Below are 21966 nucleotides of genomic sequence, written 5' to 3' on the forward strand. Positions count from 1 at the left end.
TGATAGCTAAAAGGGTTAAGAGAATGATGAATGAGTGAGAGATAATGAGATGAGGGATGATTGATAAAGTGAGAAATGAGCTCTTATTTATAGGTGAGTCATGGGAGGTAGTTTGCTAAAAATAAGAGTGTCCATCCTTTGAAACTTCCTCCAAGAGTGGCTGACCATGAATTGAGGAAAGGTGGCTGATTTTTCCTTGAGTTTTGGTCAATTTGAGTGCCACAACAACTCAGGACTAAGACTCGATCATAAGCAAATCTTTAGGAAAATCTCCGGTTTCTTTAACTCTTCAAGGACTTTGTATAATTAAACCAAAAAATGGTTTATGACATCCATGTGCAACCGAAAGTTGGGTTGACTTGGTCCCCAATTTGGACGGTTTTGCAATTCGAAGAAAACTCTCAGACCTGTCCAAAAATAGTAGATAGTTTAGAGGACCATATAATATAATTTAACCACTTTAACTAATCAATTTACTTGATTAATTAAAACCTAATTTATTAATGAATTATTAAAAATGAATTATTAAATATAACTTTATATTCTATTATTTAATCTAATCGGCCCACTTTATAGCTTAAAAATATAATATGCTCAAATTAATATAAAATAAGTCATTTTATGCATGAAAACTATATAATAAAGTATAAAATCACATTTTAATAATTTCTATGTCCTAATTTTATATTTTCGCATATTTCATTAATTTATTAAATAATTACTTGGTTTTAACAATAAATTTAAGTAAAAAGGTAATGAATTATATAGGAAATATCCTATATATTTTTCAGTTTACACACCCCCAAACTTAAATCATTGCTCGTCCTAAGTAATGTTCATGCACAACACAAGGTCTTGCTAAGGAAAATTTGCTAAGAGCGTAAGTAGCATCAATCTTTGTCTCATAATCATGCATCAATAAATTCATGCTTATAGACCTTCTTTATTAACAAGTAACTCATATACAGACATTTTGAAAATTTTAATCTAAGTTTCAAGATATGCCAACATGAATCATAGTTTGCATGTATGTCACAGCCATAGATAATATTTTTCATTCAACACAATTTCTCATCAATCAAGAAAAACAATCATAAGGTGTAACACCTCGAATTTGGGCCTAGATGAAAGTAGGTCTTGAGCGTGGGAACACATAAAAATTTATGTGTACAAGAAAATGACATAAATGAATGTCTGCTTCAGTGGTTAAGTGATTTGGGTGTGTTTAGGAGTGTTTGAGAAGTCCTACAATCAAACCTAGGCTCTAGCAAAATTTTACTTTTTCCTCTTAAGTAAACCTTGACTCTGGACTATAGGTCTTATAAATGAATGTGGTAGATTTACATCACAAAAAGAGCCTGTGGTGTAGTGGCAAGATGGCGACACAGGTGTGGCAAGGAGGTGGTGTCACAGGCGTGGTAAGGAGGTCAGAGGTTCAAGTCTCACTGCATGCAAATGGGGTTATTTATTTTGCTCATGAGGAGGAAAAAGTTGGTGTTGGATTTGAACTCTATGTTGGGGAGTTTTAATGGGTCAAATGAGTGATTTAAAGAGTGGATCATGGAGGAAATTAAGGAGGGGATCATGGAGAGGTAAGGGGAGGGAATCAAGGGAAGTTCGGTAGGTGAAAGTTGGTGCCAAAATAGGGTCTTTACTTTTGGAAATTCGGCTACTGTGTTGTAGGGATGCCATTTGTCTTTTAGTAATTTCGGCTTTTGGCTTATTTTGTCTAGTTTTGAAATAGTGATGTGGGTAGTGGCTGATTTTACTCTAGTCATTCTTTTCATTTTAGTTCTTTTCGCCTTTTCCTAAAATCGATCAATACCACTATCGAGCAATACCCCTTTTCTCTATTATTTTTCTTTTCAACAATTGCTACTTGTGTTGATTCTCCCTTTATTCTCCTCCTCTTGGCACTTTTCTACTCTTCTTGTTTCTGAAATTGACCAAACCAATCCCTTCTCTCCCTCCAATCTTACTCATTTAAAGTTTTTCTTCTCACTTACTTAAAACTGAATTCTCATTCTCTTTATTTCTTTTTCTGCAACTTTTCATCTCTATCAACCTTGAATATTCTTTCTTAATCTGAAAATTAAGCCGAATATTAGTTATCTTTTCTTCTTCATCTCTTCTGATTTGGTAGACATTTGATTGTTGTTAGTGACTGATTCTCTTCCTTCCCATCTACTTTAATCCGCGTCATCAAGGTTTGTTGGTTCTGTGGCTGAACGCTAGTTCTATTGTTGGCCGTGTGTTTTCCTTAGGTTAGTATTTGATTAACCTTGGTTTTTGGATATTGATGCTTAATAATGGTTGTGGTACAGATAAACCACAGGGAGGTGAGATCGTTTCATAATCATACGACTTAGGAAGTATAACCGATTTAGTTAAGGTAGGTATTAATCTTGGGTTCGGCTTTTCCATTAGAAAGGCTTGTTAAATCTTATTAATGAAATGGCTAACCGAGTACCTTAATCAAATATAGGTTCTACGCTCATGGGCTACTGCGTTTTTCTTCAACAAGGTGTGTACACACACCATTCAAATTGTAGATAAGCAAATGCTGAAATCCCGAAATGCTAAAAAGCCAAAAGTACAGCTACGACTATCACATGAGTGCATGAACGCACGTGTGGATAAGTCGATACAACGATAGAGGTCACCATGAGCGATCTCATGGTCTTAAATCATTTTTGGGCCAAATAGATCGAAATGGGCTAAGTGGGCCCTACGCGATTAAAATTTTCTTGGATGGATAGGAAATAATGAGTTAGCCATGACGATTGCATGGCCAAGGGTAGTTTTGGGCTTAGTGGGCCACACAAACATATGGGCCCACTTAGACCCATTTACACCATTATGACCATTTAGGTTATCTGTGTCACTCGAGGCAAATGTAGACCTCCGAAAAGGTTGTTAAAAAATGGAAATATCCCCATAGGGTAAAATAACCGAAATACTCCCATAGGGTAAAATAATCGAAATACCTCCATAGGGTAAAATGACTGTTATACCCCTAGGAATTGAAATGTGTGTATGACCGACTTGTTCTAATATATATAACTATTACTGAGTATGATATACTACATACATGTATGATTTATGACACGACACACTACGTGGGGTTGGGATCTTGTATTGGAGGAAGTGATTGATATGTGAGGGACGTGTTCGATCACCGGCACCCCTACAGTGCAGCGGAAAAATAAAAATTCGGTGACCCTAACCACGGATCCATGTGTGAGGAACGAATCGGGGTGATAAAGGTTACGAAATTACCGAATGTTTATTCTGAGTAGACAGCAACGCCTCAAAAACGAGTAGTCTGATCTGCTATCGAACCAAGCCGCAATCTATCGTGACCCCGGCCTCTACGTAATCCACCTAGTTGATTATGAACTGAAGGAATCCCCAAAACAGTTTTGAAAAGAATTTTCTTTGACGGCTGCTAGACCCAAGCAAAGAAAAAATGAGATTATTATATATCTTTTTTAGGGTTTCTAGAAATTTAGATAAATATAATAATATTTTAAACCAAAAATTATAATTACATTAATTATAATATAATTTCGGTAAACCATATATTTATTTGAATTTATATGCTAACCAAATTCATGTTCTCATAATGCGTACAACAACCTTGTATATAATGTGTTCGATATTTGATTACCGAATTAAATTAATTCAATACCAACTATGTTTTATTCCGTTCATTTCAACTATAGGTTGTGACCCTGTAGGTTCCTGTAACGTTAGTAGTAATAATAGAACAATTCCAATGTTACAAACAATGAGTGGCATCTAGCAATGCATCATTGCTACCTAAGTCACAAGAAATCATGATTCAATATAACCTTTCATGATTAACCTTTTATGCAATAATCCTTAAGTCCTTTATCTCTGGATTGGACACAAGTCATGGAATAGTCACACTTGCATAGTCCATTCCATGTTCCTTGATATCTTAAGCAGACTACGATTTACAAATAACTATGACATCTCATATCAACTTACTTGAGCATGGCTAATGCATTTCTAGTCTCACTTAATCAAGTGGCCTAAGATATTACTCCCATTATGTAGGAGGGGCTTATCCTATCTCGATCAACCGTATCCCTCTACATAGATCTTGGTATATCCAAGATCGACCTTTACGTAATGTGATGCCATTACGATTGCACGCTTGATCGTATCAAAATATACAACTCACGATGTTGGGATTATGATGATCTCAAGTCTGAGGATCATATACATATTAATCACTATGAGTAATGTTGTGACAATTACATAATAATCCAAGAAACATACTCATAACGGGTCATTCCAATATGTTGTTCTCTAATACACATATTCATGCATCGATTCTGACATTCCATGTCAATGACAACTCTTTATCATCAACCAACTACATGTTAGTCTTAATGCATTATCGTTGTCCTATCCAGCAATAATACTTGACTAAGGAACTTTTAAGAATAGTCATATTAATCTTAGGACATTATTATAAAACAGTTTATTTATACACACAGAAAAGAAACTGAAATAATAATGGTAACGCCTTATATTAATAAACATGATAAATCAAGTATGTTATTACAACCATCTCATGATTGATCTTTAGGCACACTCTAACAATCTCCCACTAGCACTAAGACCAATCACTTATATATCTAATACCAGGCGACTTAGTGTGACGATCATGCTTCCTGCGGTCGAGGCTTGGTCAGGATCAACAATGTTATCATATGTAGGTACTCAGATATCTCTACATCCCTCGATCGATAATCTCTCGAATAAGATGGTAGCGCCTAAGTATATGTTTGGATCGCTGGTGAGATCTAGGTTCTTTAGCTTGTGCAATGGCTCCATTCTTATCACATCGGAGTTCTATAGCATCTGATATGCTAGGCACAACCCCTAGTTCAGTAATGAACTTTTTAATCCAAACCGCTTCTTTTGCTGCCTTACTGGCTGCAATATACTCAGCCTCTGTTGTAGAATCGGCTACTATACTTTGCTTTGAACTCTTTCAGCTCACAGCACCACCATTAAGGCAAAACACAAAACCTGATTGTGATCGAGAATGGTCCTTATCGGTTTGGATGCTGGCATCAGTGTAACCTTTTACACTTAACTCTTCCTCACCTCCATATATTAGGAATGTATCCTTAGTTCTTCTCAAGTACTTAAAGGATATTCTTGATTGTGGTCTAGTGACCTTCACTGGGATGTACTTGGTATCTGCTCGTCATACTTAAGGCATATGAGACATCTGGACTTGTACATAACATGGCATACATGATAGATCCAATAGCGGAAGCATATGGAATTTTACTCATGCGTTCTCTCTCTTATAGAGTTGAAGGACACATTTCCTTCGAGAGTGAAATACCATGCCTCATAGGTAGGAATTCTCTCTTAGATTCTTCCATACTGAACATTTTCAGTACTTTATCTATGTATGTACTTTGGCTTAGACCTAATAGTCGTCTTGATCTATCTCTTTAGATCTTTACTCCTAAGATGTAAGTGGCTTCGCACAGGTCCTTCATAGAAAAACAACTTCCTAACCAAGTCTTAATAGACTACAAGGTAGGTATGTCATTTCCTATGATAAGTATGTCATCCACATACAGTACCAAGAATGTTATAGTGCTCCCACTAACTTTCTTGTAAACACATGGCTCATCTTCATCTTTGATAAAACCAAACTCATTTATTGCATCATTAAAACGAAGATTCCAACTTCGAGAAGCTTTCTTTAATCCATAAATGGATCTTTGTAGCTTACATACCTTTCCAGCATCCTTTAGATTGACAAAACCTTCAGGTTACCTTTCCAGCATCCTTTAGATTGACAAAACCTTCAGGTTGTGTCATGTACACATCCTCTTCAAGTTTCCCGTTAAGGAAAGCTGTTTTGATGTTCATCTGCCAAATTTCATAGTCATAAAATGCAGCTATAGCGAGAAAGATCCTGATGGATTTAAACATAGCTACAGGAGAAAAGGTTTCATCATAGTCAACACCATGAACTTGGCGAAAACCTTTAGCGACTAATCACCCCTTGTATCTTTGTACATTACCATCCATGTCGGTCTTTTTTTTAAAACCCACTTGCACCCTATGATTTAACCCCTTCGGGTGGGTCAACCAAAGTCCATACTTGGTTTTCATACATGGAATCCATCTCAGACCTCATGGCTTCAAGCCATATCTCAGAGTCTGGGCTCGTCACCGCTTCTTCATAAGTCCTAGGCTCATCTCAATCTATAAGTAGAACGTCACCATGCGTTGTAATGAGAAATTCATATCTCTCAGATACTTGGCATTCTCTTAAAGATCTACGCGGTGGCTGTGTTTCTACAGCAATTACTTGTTCCTCAATCCTTTGTGGAACTTGCTGTTGTTCTATCTCTGGTTCAGTGGTATTTTGTGATTCTCGAAGTTCATCAAGTTCATCAAGTTCAATCTTTTTCCCACTTCCTTTTCTAGAAACAAATTCTCTCTCTAGGAAGACACCAGTTCGAACAACAAGTATTTTGTTCTCAGTGGGATTAAAGAAATAATATCCTTTGGTTTCTTTTGGATACCCCACAGAAACGCATTTTTCAGATTTGGGTTCAAGCTTAGTAGACGTCTGACGTTTAACAGAAGCTTTGCAACCCCAAATTTTCATAAAAGACATATTGGGACATTTCCCAGTCCAGATCTCATATGGCATCTTTTGAACCGATTTAGATGGAACACGATTTAGTGTGAAAGCAACTATCTCAAGTGCATGTCCCGAAAAAAAAGTCGGTAGATCAGCATGAATCATCATGGATCGAACCGTGTCTAACAAAGTTCGATTTCTTCTCTCAGAAACTCCATTCCATTGAGGAGTACCAGGAGGAGTAAGTTGTTAGACAATCCCACATTGCTTCAAAAGATCATCAAACTCTAAGCTCATATACTCCCCACCTTGATCAGATCGAAGTGTCTTGATAGTTTTTACTAGTTGATTTTGTACTTCATTTTTGAATTCCTTAAACTTTTCAAGGGATTCAGACTTATGGCGCATGAGATAGACATACCCATATCTACTGAAATCATCAGTGAAAGTAATGAAGTAGTGAAATCCTCCTCTAGCTTGTGTATTTATTGGCCCACATGCATCAGAATGTATTAGGCCCAGTAAATCACTAGCTCGTTCACTTTTACCAGTAAAAGGAGATTTAGACATTTTTCCCAATAAGCAAGATTCACATACTTCAAATTGTTCAAAAACAAATGAATCCAAGAGACCATCCTTATGGAGCTTGGATACGCGTTCCTCACTGATGTGGCCCAAAGGACAATGCCATAGATAAGTTTGATTTGAGTCATTTATTTTTGATCTTTTAGTATTTATGTTGTAAATGGGATTCATTTGATCTAAAATATAGAGGCCATTAATCAATTGTGCCGAACCATAGAAAACATTATTGAGATAAAAGGAACAACAATTATTCTTAATAATTATCTCAAAACCAATTTTGTCTAAACAAGAAATTGAAATAATGTTTTTAGTCAAACTGGGCACATAATAACAATCCTCTAAACATAAATCAAGTCCACTAGACAAAGATAGATTATATGTTCCCACAGCTAATGCATCAACTTTTGCTCCATTTCCAACTCGTAGGTCCACATCTCCTCTAGCCAAAGTCCTACTCCTTTGCGTCCCTGCAGATGAAGTACAAATGTGAGAACCACAACCAGATCTAATACCCATGAAGTAGTAGTTGATAAATTAATATCAATAACATAAATACCTGAAGCAGACGTTCTGTTTATTTTGGCCTTCTTGACTTCCTCAAGATAGATAAGGCAGTTCTGCTTCCAATGTCCAGTCACACCACAATGAAAACAGTTTCCTTCCTTAGCCACCCCACCTTTAGGTTTCAATGTAGCCTTTACTTTTCCAGGCTTGGGCCTACCTTTGCCCTTGGGCTTTGTCTAAAATTTTGCCTTTCCCTTGCCCTTGTTATTACGGACCATCAGTATAGGCTTGGGTCTAACCTTTTTCATGTTGCCTTCAGCAGTTCGTAACATATGAGCAACTGTGGCAGAGTCTTATCAATTTCATTCATATTGAAATTGAGGACAAACTGGCTGTAGCTATCCAACAACGATTGCAGAATAACATCAGTGGCCAACTCTTGGCTCAATGGACACCCAAGCTTAGACAGGCTTTCAATATAGCCAATCATCTTAAGGACATGAGGTCTTACTGGGCTTCCTTCATCCAGCTTCCATTGGAATAGTGCCTTAGACATATCGAACCTCTCTTACCATGCTTGCCCCTGATAAATTTCTTTCAGGTGCTCAATCATTTCATAAGCAACCATGTCCTCATGTTGCTTCTGAAGCTCAGGATTCATAGTGGCAAGCATAAGACATCCAACGTCTACCATGTCATCGAGATGCTTCTTTTAAGCATCTCTCTCAGCCCTCGAGGCATTAGCGGGTGGTTCGTTTGGAACTGGTTGTTCAATGACATATAATTTCCGTTCTTATTTGAGGACAATCCTCAAGTTACGAAACCAGTCAAGAAAATTTAAACCATTCAACTTGTCCTTCTCAAGGAATGATCCCAATGAGAGTGTATTAGTGTTTGCAGCCATAATATATCTACAACAATAAAATTATGCATGTGAAAATTTATCAAATTTATATCAATCATTAAAAGGACTTAATTAAATGATGTTCCCACTATTTTATTACAAAAGTAATACCCTCATATATTAGTTTCGGAAAGACTTTCTCGAAAAGTATTTCAAGTGGGTCAAGGATCCATATTTCACGTCCTTTTAAGTCAGCTTTGGTTTTACTCTCAAGATTATAGTTATCTAGGTAAGCAACACTTGCTAATTACATCATATGTAACTCATAAATTTTGGTGAACAACTCTTGTTCTAATCATCTTATGATTTATCCAAATTACTTGCCTCTAGGTTTCTAATTCTAAACATCTTATGATTTATCCAAATTACTTGCCTCTAGGTTTCTAATTCTAATCATCTTATGATTTATCCAAATTACTTGCCTCCAGGTTTCTAATCCTATTAGAATAACCTAGTTAAGTCATTAACAAATTTTAACCAGTGAATATCACTTGTTTATTCTTCGCGTTTAACAAAGATAAATACTAGTACTTCGCTTTAGCAGAACTTACACAGTATTGATCGAGGCCTTAACGAGGGCAAAATTAGAAAGCTATGTTGACTTAATATTTTAATAGAGGGATTTTATTAAGATCGTTCCATGACACCAATTATGGTTTACATTAGTCCATTTAGCCATTTAATTGATCTCATCAATTAATGTGGTTCATTATTATCAAATTTTAACATGTTTAGAATTTGGCATGCTTTAGACATCCATAGCATCTCATACATGAATTAAGCAATAAATAAATGCAATAGTTATAGCCCATAAACTAAGGTGGTGCAACCCAAGCCAATGGGAGAACCAAAAGGAAACTTGAAGGTGTAAGCCGTTTCTCAAGCTATCAGTCTATACTGGTTGGCCCATCTTCCTTCTCGGCTAGTCCATAGTAACTCTTACAAATTACAATATGCAGAAACTTGTTTTACATATGAGGGAGTAAGATGAGAAGAGAAATACAAGAGAATAGTAGTAAGGCACGACACGCAGGCCGTATTTATAAAATTACAACCTTTATCAAATGGGCTGTTGGGCTATAACTATGCTTGTCAAACACCGTGCATGTCAAAAATAGCATACATGATTAAACACTTTGTTAAGATGAATTATAACATATCCTTTCAACTTTTATGGCCCACCAAGTTTTATTTATTAGAAAACATACTTTAAGAAGATGGCGGCTGAGGCAGTGAAGGGAGCGGGCCGAAATGCTAAAATCCCGAAATGCCAAAAAGCCAAAAGTACAGCTATGACTATCACATGAGTGCACGAACGCGCGTGTGGATAAGTCGATACAACGATAGAGGTCACCACAAGCGATCTCGTGGTCTTAAGCCATTTTTGGGTCAAATAGACAGAAATGGCCTAAGTGGGCCCAATGGGTCGTGGGCCCTACGCGATTAAAATTTTCTTGGATAGATAGGAAATAATGAGTCGACCATGATGATTGCATGGCCAAGGGCAGTTTTGGGCTTAATGGGTCACACAAACATATAGGCCCACTTGGGCCCATTTACACCATTACGACCATTTAGGTTATCTGTGTCGCTCGAGGCGAATGTAGACCTTCGAAAAGGTTGTTCAAATAACCAAAATACCCCCATAGGGTAAAATGAACAAAATACCCCCATAGGGTAAAATGACCGAAATACCTCCATAAGGTAAAATGACTGTTATACCCTAGGAATTGAAATGTTTCTATGACTGACTTGTTCTAATATATATAACTGTTACTGAGTATGATATACTACATACACGTATGATTTATGACACGACATACTACGTGGGGTTGGGATCTTGTATTGGAGGATGTGATTGATATGTAAGGGTCGTGTTGGATCACCGGCACCCCTACGGTGCAACGAAAAAATAAAAATTCGGCGACCCTAACCACGGATCCATGTGTGAGGAACGAATCGAGGTGATAAAGGTTACAAAATTACCAAATGTTTATTATGAGCAGACAGCAATGCCTCAACAACGAGTAGTCTGACCTGCTATAGAACCAAGCCGCAATCTATCGTGACCCCGGCCTCTACGTAATCCACCTAGTTGATTATAAACGGAAGGAATCCCCAAAACAGTTTTGAAAAGAATTTTCTTTGACGGCTGCTAGACCCAAGCAAAGAAAAAACGGGATTCTTATATATCTTTTTTTAGGGTTTCTAGAAATTTAAATAAATATAATAATATTTTAAACCGAAAATTATAATTACATTAATTATAATATAATTTCGGTAAACCATATATTTATTTGAATTTATATGCTAACCAAATTCATGTTCTCATAATGCGTACAACAACCTTGTATATAATGTGTTCGATATTTGATTACCCAATTAAATTAATTTTATAATTAATTTAATTCAAGCGACAACCAAACACAATACCAACTATGTTTTATTCCGTTCATTTCAACTATAGGGTGTGACCTTGTAGGTTCCTGTAACGTTAGTAGTAATAATAGAACGATTCCAATGTTACAAGAAATGAGTGGCATCTAGCAATGCATCATTGCTACCTAAGTCACAAGAAATCATGATTCAATATAACCTTTCATGATTAACCTTTATGCAATAATCCTTAAGTCCTTTATCTCTGGATTGGACACAAGTCATGGAATAGTCACACTTGCATAGTCCATTCCATGTTCCTTGATATCTTAAGCAGACTACGATATACAAATAACTATGACATCTCATATCAACTTATTTGAGCATGGCCATGCATTTCTAGTCTCACTCAATCAAGTGGCCTAAGATATTACTCCCATTATGTAGGAGGGGCTTATCCTATCTCAATCAACCGTATCCCTCTACATAGATCGTGGTATATCCAACATCATCCTTTATAGAACAACCGATTACGGTACGCTTGATCGTATCAAAATATACAACTCACGATGTTGGGATTATGATGATCTCAAGTCTGAGGATCATATACATATTAATCACTATGAGTAATGCTGTGACAATTACATAATAATCCAAGAAACATACTCATAACGGGTCATTCCAATATGTTGTTCTCTAATACATATATTCATGCATCGATTCTGACATTCCATGTCAATGACAACTCTTTATCATCAACCAACTACATGTTAGTCTTAATGCATTATCGTTGTCCTATCCAACAATAATACTTGACTAAGGAACTTTTACGAATAATCATATTATTCTTAGGACATTATTATAAAACAGTTTATTTATACACACAGAAAAGAAATTGAAATAATAATGGTAATGCCTTATATTAATAAACATGATAAATCAAGTATGTTATTACAACCATCTCATGATTGATCTTTGGGCATACTCTAACAGGTCGCACGGGTCGTATGAGACGACTGTGGACCTACCAATGGCTTTAAGCTGATTATGTGATTGACAGCTCTGCTGTAATATTGGTTAGTGCCGCAACCGATGCTACACAAGGAGTGTAGGGATGGGTGGGTGGATTTAATCCCCACTGGAGTGTAGGGTTGGGCAGGAGATAAAGTGCAGGGTTGGTATGGGTATTATGCATTACATATACTGATTCTGATATTGTGATGGGCTTAGGTCCAGATATATGTGATATGTGCCATTTGTTATGGGCTCTCCCCCAACCAAGGCTGATAGGGGCTAAGGCCATTTGTCACCGTTACAGTAATGGGCTAAGGCCCACACTGATACTGTTACTGTTAAGGGCTCAGGCCTAGATTGATTATGTTTCTTTAATAAAGGGATTACACACTGAGTTTTCATAAACTCACCCCATTTTTAACCTTTCAGGTAATCTCCAACATTAGATGGTTCGATGCTACGAGGGACTCGGAGAGGGCCACACAACTGCACTTGTTTTATTCTATTTTGCTCATTTACTTAAGCAATTTGATTTTGATTTGGGTTATAATAAGGCCTCTATAATTTCTGGATTTTAAATTTGGGATTTAATGTGATTGTGATTTATATCTGCTAGAAGTACAACACGGTTTTCCAAAATAATAACTATTTTCTAACACTACGGTTCCGCACCTTAATTTTTGAACATCACGTTTTCGTAAATCATTTGCTTTAACTTAATCTTCAACAACAATAAGGTTTGGAAGGTAATAAATTTTTTTAATAAAGCCAAATTGAAAATAAAAAAATGCAAATTGAGGTTTTATACAAGTTTTAAATGGAAAGAAGTTTGAAATTTCAAGAAGGGTTTTTAATGAAAACATGGTTTTCGAAAAACACTTCAATGTGACATGCCAGATTCGGGCCTAACTTCTAGGCCAGGTTTGGGGTGTTACATAAGGCTTACTTATTATCTTCATATGTTGGACTTGATACTTCCTCTCCACTAATGTAGGTGACATAATCATCAAATCAATAGGTCTTTTATAAGGTTGTAATGGGACTCGGTTAAAGGTGGGGATTTTAAGAGATTAGACATTTCAGTTTCAAAATCATAACCTTTAACTTGTCTTGGATTTCTCAAAATTCAACCTTTTTCTTCAAGTGAACTTGTGGAACTCCCCCAAACTTATTTTGAACACATACTCATACATTTTCTTTTTGGAGACTGAGCAAATTTTTCTTCACTCTTTCTTTGTCTTTGTTGTTGTTTTTCTTTTGATAAGCATGAGCATATACATCTTTATGAAATTTTCCTCAAATGTTGATTCCCAAGACAACTTTAGTTAAGATAGGTGCACAAAATTAGGATAATTTTAAAGAGATGGTACTGGCTTATAATGTAGGTTTATTACAATGAACAGGCCTTTAAGCTCAAAATTATAGTTTCAAGGGTCTAATATCATAAGGTGGGCTTGAAAAGGCTCAAATGATCCAAAGAAAAATGGTGCCTATATCATCTTAGATTTTTATGTCCCCTAGGATTTCGCCTCAAGAAAGTTACTAAGTCAATTCTAAAGATATAAACCTTCATGCATGTCTAATCTCAAGAGAAACTAAGTTTTCATGGCAAACATTACCTAAGACTAAGATCATAAAAACATTCCATTTTTCATGATAACATACAATCACTCAGATAAAATCATCATTCATGCTTGCATACAAGCTATCTTAATAAAAAGAATTTCACTAAATATTCATTTATTAAGACATACTTATGAAAGAATGATTTGAAACATACTTGAAAATTTTAAAATTTTGAGCAATTTGCCTTACCCCCTTTAAAAAGAAGCAATGTCCTCATTGCGAGAATAAAGTAATGAATGAAAACTGAACACCAAGTAGGGTTGTAAAGAAAGAGAGGTGAGTCATTAAGATTGCTTAAATACCAAGTCTTTCCTAATAACCCAATCCTAGACATGTTCATTTCCATCGCCACATCACTTAATCTTTTTCTTTCTAAAGAAGTATTTATTCATTCTTGCTATGTTTTATTTTGCAAAAATTAAATCCTAATTACTAAAGAAGTAAATTCCTAAATACCTAAAAATAATTAAATAAATAACAAGATAAGAATCCCCCCTTTTATTTTTCTAACTTATTCCCCTTGTCTTCTTTAGCTCCATCTTCACTTGTATCGTCAGTCTCTTCCGTCCATGTCTCAAAGGTAGCATCTGGAACAAAAGTATTAGAGATATTCTTAAAAGTATTTCGAATTGAATCATCTCTAATTTTTGCATATTTCAGTAAGTTTGTTGCTAATTGTGCATGAACTTGCACATATCCATCAAAATTGACAACTCTAATTTCCTTGAAGTACTTACAGAAGTCGGCATGGGAGTTGTATATTCAGGTTTAACACTTTGCTTGACTAGTTCTTCTTCTGGCTCAATCCTAGGTTCAGGGTTTTCAGCTCCTTCAGCTTGTTGAAGACTATTTGGTTCCTTATCAGATTCTTCTTCTTCAGTGTCTGTAACTGAATTAGCTGTAGTTTATGTTTTATTTGTTGACTCTTCGGTTTCTGGCTTCATTGGTTCCTCTTGCTCACCTTAGTTCAACTCATGCACTCTTTCTACCAACCTTTCAAAATCATGACCTGTAATACACCCTTAAACATACTGCCCCTTCAAATTTTCTTGTGTTTTAACACAGACCCTAAAGTAAATTGAAGTGACTAATGATGGGAAATAAGCACTTCCTACCTCCTTTTAGCACAATCATGAATCTCCTTGAGGATAATTTTCCCAACATTAATGGATTTTTCTGTCCAGATTGCATAGAACAAGAGCATTCGTTCCATTGAGATGGTGGAACTGTGTGAGATAGGCATAAAACTGTAGCGAACAAAATAAAACCATACCTTTGCTACTGGTTTTAAGTATTCTCTTCGACAAGAATGGCTCCCTTACTTTCTTATAATCCATTGGGATCATGGATTTGTCACAACATCAAGCACTTATTGAAGAGAATCCGAATTGATATTGCTTATCATAGCATAGTACTCATCTTCTTCAACATCAGGTAAATTAAACAAATCATTGATGAACTTAGAAGTAAGAGGTACCTTTTTCTTTCGAACAATGACTTCAGTAGCATCTTGCGTAGTCAAACTAGCACAAAATTCTCGAACTATTTCATCATCAGAAAGTGAATGAGCATCACAAAATCGTTTCCAGTTAAGAGCATTGATTATCTTTCTAATTGGCACAGGAACAACCATCACATCATTGCTCTTCAGGTTAAAACCTTTTTCCGGCATCATAGGTTGATGCTTGAAAATTGAATCAAATTGCTCTTTCACTTCTTCATCGACCACAATTGGGTTTTCAAGAGTAGTCTTTAATGATCTAGTTCTTTTACGAGACATGGTATTTTCCCAAAATTTCAGTAGAGTTTTTGTACAAGAGAGAAAATAGAAATGGACAAAGTTGGTATAACTTGCTACTAAAAATCTTGCGACAGCAAGGATGGTGCGGTTTTGATCCTTTTATAGCAGCAATAGGGAATTTCAACAAAAAGAAAGAAAATGACTAGGGTTAGTTTCGAGATTTGATGTTGATGGCACAAAAGAAGAAATTTAGGGATTTTTAGGGTGGAAGCAAATTTCTTTGAAGGATATGAAAATTAGTAGAATGAAGAGGGTTTTATATAGGGAAAATTAGGGCAACATTTACAAAAAAGTTAGCTACATTAAAGTTACTTGGGCGGCAGGTAATGGGTGTGACGACAAGGCCTAATTTTTTTCCCTCTTTTTTGTTGTCTTTGGCCTCAAACTTAGACTGTATCTTAAAAAAACTGATTAGTACTTGGGCCAAATTTGACCCATTTTATTAACATAAAAATTTAAAATTTAAACTGAACAAAATGAAACTTAAAAATTTTAATTAGAAAATTTCTTCTTAACAAATTACATTAAATTAATTCCCAGGAAAGGTTGGAAGGGTCACAACGATCCCGCTTAAGTTCCAATCTCCTTAGACAGAATTAATTAAACGTAATAAATTAAGAAAATAAGTTCTAATTTTTTATTTATTTACACAATGATTTCATGAAAATTAAGGGTCTGTTAAGATGAGCGAGGATTCAATTTGCTCATCTTTACCATTCTAGTAGTGTTTGAGACGTTGACCATTAACTTTTAACGTACCTCCATAATTGTCGTATAATTCAATAGCTCCGTAAGAATAAACTCGATAGATGGTATAGGGTCCTTTCCATCAGGATTTTAGGTTCCGAGGAAATAATTTTAGCCTTGAATTAAACAACAAAACCTTCTGACCTTCTTTAAACTCACGAGGTCGTATATGACTATCATGCTATCTCTTTGATCTTTCTTTACACATTTTGGCATTCTCATAGGAAAACAACCTCAGCTCTTCCAACTCATCCAATTGTAACATCATTCTCTCACCGACTTGCTTAAGATCAAAATTTAACTGCTTCAAAGCCCAGTGAGCTTTATTCTCCAATTCTAAAGGAAAATGACATGCCTTTCCAAAACTAACCAATAAGGAGTAATTACTAATGGAGTCTTAAATGTTGTTCGATAGGCCCATAATGCATCATCGAGCCTTCGAGGCCAATCTTTTCTGCTAGGGCGTACTACCTTTTCGAGGATACCTTTGATTTCGTGTTTCACTCTTTCAACTTGCCCATTAGACTGGGGGTGATAGGTAGTAGCAATCTTGTGCTTCACATCATATTTGTCAAGCAAACATTTGTTCACAAAGTGAGAACCTTCATCACTAATAATAGCTCGTGGTTTCCCAAATCATGTAAACACATGCTTATGTAGGAATCCCATGACTACCTTAGCATCATTTGTAGGGTATGCTTCAGCTTCAACCCATTTGGATACATAGTCTACAGCACCTAAGATGTATTTGTTCCCATATGAAGAAGGAAACATGCCTAAAAAGTCAATGTCCCAGACGTCAAACAATTCAATCTCCAAAATTTTTGTCAAGGGCATTTCATTCCTCATTGATATATTTCTAGTCCTTTGGCATTTATCACAAATCTTCACATAAGCATAAGTATCTTTAAATAGTGTAGGCCAAAAGAAACCTACTTCCAAAATCTTTGCTGCAGTATGTGATCCATCAAAGTGTCCCCACTTGGAAATGAATGAAAATGATACAAGATCTCAGCAATCTCGCTTTCAACTACACACTTTTGGATTATATTATCTACACATTGTTTAAACAAAAACAGATCCTCCCAAAGATAATACCGACTATGATGAAGGAATTTTTTCCTTTATTGACATGTCATTTCTCGAGGAATTATTCCACATGCAAGATAATTGGCAAAATCAGCAAACCAAGGTATTTTATGAATTTGATTTACCTCAAATAAGTGTTCATCTGGGAAATTCTCGTTGATAGGGACACATGACTGAGTTACCTCATTTTGCTCCAACCTCGACAGATGATCAGCTATTTGATTTTTGACACCTTTTCTATCTTGGATCTCAAGGTCAAATTCTTGGAGTAAAAGTATCCAACGAATTAGCCTTGGTTTTGCATCTTTCTTCGTGAGCAAGTATTTAATGGCCGCATGGTCAGTAAATACTATAACTTTGGTACCTATAATATATGAGCGGAATTTGTCAAAAGCAAAAACTATAGCAAATAGTTCCTTTTCAGTTACCGTATAATTGAGTTGGGCTCCTGTCAAGGTTCCAGTTGCATAGTAAACGGGGTGGAACACTTTAGTTTTTCATTGACCCGTGACAGCTCCAATGGCATAGTCACTTGCATCGCACATCAACTCAAAAGGTGAGCTCCAATCGGGTGTAACGATTATTGGGGATGAGATTAATCATTTATTTAGCTCTTTAAAAGCTTCTAAACATGCTTTGTTGAAATTGAACACTATATCTTTCTCTAACAACAAACACAGCGGCTTATAAAATTTTTGAGAAATCCTTAATAAACCTTCGGTAAAAACCAGCATGGCCTAAGAAACGTCTGACTCCTTTCACATTAATCAGGGCCAATAATCTTTCAATTACGTCCACCTTTTCTTTGTCAACTTCAATTCCTTTCTTTGAAATTCTATGGCCTAAGACAATCCCTTCCTTAACTATAAAATGGCATTTCTTCCAATTAAGGACAAGATTCATCTCTTTGCATCTCCTCAGTACCTTAGCCAAATTACTCAAACAGATATCATAAGTGTTATCAAAAATAGAAAAATCATCCATGAAAACCTCCACAAAAATTTTAACCATATCAGTAAATACTGCCATCATGCATCGTTGAAAAGTTGCAGGTGCATTGCATAAACCAAAAGGCATTCGCCTAAAAGAAAACGTACCGTATGGACAAGTAAAGGTTGTTTTATGTTGGTTCTCTGGGGCTACAACTATTTGATTATATCCCGAATAGCCATCTAAAAAAATAGAATTCATTACCTGCCAGTCTATCTAATATTTGACCCATAAAAGGTAACCGAAAATGATCCTTCCGAGTGGCTTCATTTAGCTTTCTGTAGTAAATACAGATTCTCTAACCAGTAACAGTTCTTGTTCGAATCAATTCGTTGCACTCATTTTCAACAATCGTGATTCCACCTTTCTTCGGCATACACTGCACCAGACTTACCCACGATCTATCTAAAATAGGATAGATGATTCCTGCATCTAACCATTTGATCACTTCCTTCCTCACAACTTCCTTCATAATAGGATTGAGCCTCCTTCGTCCATCAATTCGAGCTCTTTCACCTTCCTCTAAAATAATTTTATGCATGCAAAAAGAAGGGCTTATACCTCAAATGTCAGCTATGGTCCAACCAATTGCTTTCTTAAATCTCTTTAAAACAGTAATAAGTTGTTCCTCCTATTCTTTCATTAGTTCTGCTAAAATAAGCCTAGGCAAAGTAGAACAGTTACCTAAATAAATGTATTTCAAATGGGAAGGAAGTACCTTTAGTTCGAGTTTAGGTGGTTCTTCAATTGACAACTTGGGTTGCACAAATTCTCTGACTTCTAACTCCAACGGTTCAAACCGTGTGGATTGAATAAAATTTCTCGGATTGGCTTCCATCAAAGCCATGTTTTCTTCACCTTCTTTATTCTCCAAAGGGTCAAGATCTAAGGCTTTCTCCAATGGATCTTCTTCATAATTGCTTTCCCTAGAAACCAAGGTTTCTATCTCTTCCATAACTGAACATTCTTCTGTCGGATCGGGAAATTTCATTGCTTTAAGAATGTTAAAGGTTACCTGAACATTTTGAACTCGCATGGTGAGTTTTGCCTTTCTGTACATCAATTAACGTTCTCCCCGTGGCCAGGAAAGGTCTCCCAAGGATAATTGGCACTTCATTATCTTCTTCAAAATATAAAATAATGAAATCACCAGGAAAAATAAATTCATCGACTCTTACCAAAACATCCTCGATCTTTCCTTCGGGATATGCTAACGATTGATCCGCTAGCTGAAGCGTCACAATTATAGGTCTTACTTCACCTATGCCTAATATCTTGAAAATAGATTTAGGCATCAAGTTGATACTCGCTCCTAAGTCACACAAAGCTTTACCACAGAAGATTCACCAATGTTACAAGGTATAGTAAAGCTTCCTGGGTCTTTCAATTTCGGTGGCAGTTTGTTCTTCAGGAACGCACTGCACTCCCTTGTCAAAGCAATAGTCTCATACTCATTCAGTTGTTTCTTCTTGGACAGTATATCCTTCATAAAATTCACATAATTTGGCATTTGTTCAAAAGCCTCGACCAACGAAATATTGATGTGTAACTGCTTCAGAACATCCAAAAACTTTTTAAATTGCACCTTCTATTTTTGCTTGTGCTGCTGAAATCTTTGCGGCTATGGAGGTGATAGAACTTTCAGTTGAACCGGACAACTTTTTTGAGTAGGTAAATCTGCATCCAAAGAAGTTATTAAAATATCTAGATTTACTAAGCCAGGGTTTACCTTGTCAGACTTTACACGTTCTGATTCCTTTAGTGTAGGAACTTCAACAACTGGTTGATTTCCCTCCTTTTCAACATGCTTATCTTCGACATCAATCAATCGGGGTTCTAAATTCTTACCAATTTGCAATGCCACTACCTTGATATGTTCTTTACCCAAATTCCTTAGATTCTTAGTATTTCTTGGCAAGGTTCCTTGCGGTCTATTACGAAGCTCCGTAGCCAACTGACTCATTTGGTTTTCCAAATTTTTCAGTGTTGCTACTTGGCTTTGGATCAAAGCGTCATTCTTTGCCATGTATACTTTCAACAAGTTCTCCAAACTGTTTGATACCTCAGCTTGAGGTGGTTTTGGAGCTTGTTGATTACCCTTGAGATTGGTTGGGTCTTTGCTGCAGTAAGTTGTTGTTTGGTCCATTTCCTTAGTTACTCTAAGAAAGGTTAGGATGATTACACCATGAAGGATTGTAGAAGTTGGACTGGGTCCTTGTCCACTCCTATTTTGATATTGGTTCCCCACATAGTAAACTGACTCGGGATTTGATGGACAATTCTCAAAAGAATGACCTTCCCCACAGTATACACAGGAAACTACTTCAAACGAACTTGGTGGCTGAGCTGCAAAATTATTAGTACTATTAGCGGTTAACTATTTTAACATATAGGAAAGAGACGAAACCTGAGCTGATAACGAAGTGAGGAAGTCAACTTCATGAACTCCAGCCACAAGTCTTTCTGAAGTTCTTCGATTTGTTGGTCATTGATAGTTATTACTCACCATCCTCTTGATGATCTCATAAGCCTCATTATAAGACTTAGACAAAATTGCACCATTCGTGGAAGCATCTACCATCAATCTTGTATGTGCATTGAGACCACAATAAAATGTCTCCAACTGGATATAGTGGGGAATCCCATAATGAGGACACTTATGAAGTAAATCCTTGAATCGCTCCCAAGCCTCATACAAAGACTCGTCATCCAATTGTTGGAAAGTTGTAATCTTGTTCCTCAACTTAGCATTTTTTCTAGGTGGGAAATACTTAACCAAAAAACTCTCTGCTAATTCTTGCCATGTAGATATGGAACATGGTGGTAATGAATTGACCCATACTCGTGCTCGATCTCGCAACGAGTACGGAAACAAATTTAACCTCAGTACGTCTTCAGTCACACCGGCTATCTTGAATGAATCACTCACCTCCATAAACAATTGAAGGTGGAGATGTGGATCTTCTGTAGGCATACCACTAAATTGGCCCAACGTTTGTATCATTTGAAACATCACTGGTTTCAATTCAAACTGGGTTGCCTCAATATCTGGCCTTCTAATTCTTGGGTTTCGCTCATTAAAAAGTGGCACAGCATATTATCGATGCATCGATCCCTATCATCGACAATAAGGATATTTTTTTGTACATGATTGACTTCATTACCTTGGTCTTGATTCTGATTTCCAAGGTCTATCTTGACTTGTCTTTGAGCTATTCATTCACGTCTTCTTTGTCTGAAAGTTCACTGAATTTCAGGGTCTATAATTTGATCTATGCTCATAAACACCTGAGAAGAAAATCACAAAAATTAAAAAGAATAAGTTAGTAATGTTAGAGATAAATCAAATTGAAAATAAATAATTCCACGAAAAAATGAATATGGCAACAGTTGACAATCCTCGGCAACGGGACCAAAAACTTGTAACGCTCGGTTTTGTGCAAGTGTACACAGTCATTATCCAGTAATAAGTAAGTATCGAGTTATCGTCTCCGCAGGGATTGTATTTGTGCTAACTCACTTAATTTGTAAAATTATATTAACAATTTGGTAAATAAAAAAAAACACAATATAGTTGAGAAGTGGTGATTAAAATATATTAAACTAAATGCAATGGTCCCTAATACAAATTATCCTAAGTATGCAAACTATATGAATGAAATAGATTTTAGTAAA

The 21966-nt window shown here is 36.1% G+C and overlaps 1 non-coding gene across 1 annotated transcript; it reads left to right on the forward strand.

Annotated features, from left to right (window-relative positions):
• Positions 1 to 20930: 20930 nt before the first annotated feature.
• LOC128034178 (small nucleolar RNA R71) lies at positions 20931 to 21037 on the forward strand. Its single transcript, XR_008190310.1, has one exon. It is a non-coding gene; the product is annotated as a small nucleolar RNA R71 (small nucleolar RNA).
• Positions 21038 to 21966: the final 929 nt, after the last annotated feature.

Source organism: Gossypium raimondii, chromosome 10 (assembly GCF_025698545.1).
Source record: "Gossypium raimondii isolate GPD5lz chromosome 10, ASM2569854v1, whole genome shotgun sequence".
Lineage (NCBI taxonomy): Eukaryota > Viridiplantae > Streptophyta > Magnoliopsida > Malvales > Malvaceae > Gossypium > Gossypium raimondii.